This window comes from Otolemur garnettii, unplaced genomic scaffold, assembly GCF_000181295.1.
Source record: "Otolemur garnettii isolate 467f Iridium unplaced genomic scaffold, OtoGar3 scaffold00395, whole genome shotgun sequence".
Lineage (NCBI taxonomy): Eukaryota > Metazoa > Chordata > Mammalia > Primates > Galagidae > Otolemur > Otolemur garnettii.
Genome location: NW_003852790.1, coordinates 7,727 through 9,174, shown reverse-complemented (window position 1 = coordinate 9,174; position 1,448 = coordinate 7,727). Strand labels below are relative to the sequence as shown.

At 36.6% G+C, this 1,448-nt stretch overlaps 1 pseudogene; it reads left to right on the top strand.

Moving 5' to 3' along the window:
- Positions 1–472: 472 nt before the first annotated feature.
- Positions 473–1,033, top strand: LOC111722801 (annotated as a pseudogene).
- Positions 1,034–1,448: the final 415 nt, after the last annotated feature.

Genomic DNA, 1,448 nt, shown 5'->3' with positions numbered 1-1,448 from the left:
GGCGCCTTAGCCGGTTGAGCTATAGGCGCCGGGCCGATGTAACTTATTCTTAAGAAAGTGTATATTTATAAATTCATAGGAAATATCCAGAAGAATAAATATTGTTCATAGTTTCTCCTATGAATCAAGTGACATGGGAGGAAATCTCTCCTCACATAGATTGATATAACTTGACTTCTTTATAGTATTAGGACCCTACTACATACCTCATCCCTGAATGTCACTATGTCACATGCAAACTACTGTACTTGGAAAGCTATATACTGATGCCAGTGCCTAGTCTACCCTTCAATGCAATTTTGTAAGTCTTTAATTTTCTTTGCATGTCCATAATAGCTGCTGTTGTATTACCCCTGACACTCAGAATGTGAGTAAAATGTCTTTTTTAAAAAATATTTCTGGGTGATTCCAGAAGAAACAAGAGTGTGGCGTGAGACTGGGGAAGCAAAAGAAAACAAGGAAGTATGCAACCATGAAGTGAATGCTTAGTCTCAGGGATCAGAGGCTTAAAGAAAAGGACAGATTGAAACCTAAAAAGAAAGAAAAGAAAAATCCCAGCACATTAAAGGAAAGAGAAGACTCCCAGCACCCTTCATGCTTATTCTTCCAATATAATACACAGCTGAGCCCACCTTACCACATCTTGGTTGATACTAACTTTATCAACTTTTCCATTAAAGCCAAATTGGACTTAGTTCAGTCAATGATGGACTGTCTGTATGCCAAGTGTATTCCTTGTATAACTGACTGTGTAATGGCTGAAATTGAGAAATTGGGGCAGAAGTATCGAGTGGCCCTCAGGAATGCCAAGGATCCAAGATTTGAACGATTACCATGCACACATAAAGCAACCTATGCAGATGACTGCTTAGTACAGAGAGTAACTCAGCACAAGTGTTACATCGTGGCCACAGTTGACTGAGACCTTAAACGAAGAATATGGAAAATCCCTGGAGTTCCTATCATGTATATTTCTAACCACAGATACAATATTGAACAGATGCCAGATGATTATGGAGCCCCTCGGTTCTAATTCTTGTAAGACAATGTTCATATGCCTTTCTTCAGCCAACTTTCTCTGTTAACAGTTTGTTAAACGTGAAATACAATGAATTATTACTCTGTTCACCAGCTTGCTTTATTATGACCTGGAGGATGTAGGTTAAACATATTCATGTTCGGATGCTATTTTGAAAATGATATCTTATCTCATTGATGGTCAAAGGTGCAAAATCTTATGAAGAATGCTTCATTCTTTTTTGAGTTCTGTTGCACAATGTGGTAATTATAGTTAATATTAGAGTAAATTTCAAATGTTCTTACCACAAAAATGTTAAGTATTTCAGGTGATGGATATATTGACTAGTTTGATTTAATTATTCCATGTTGTATTCATAGATTATAACATCACTGTGTACTCCATAAGTTCATACAAGTATAAATTGTTG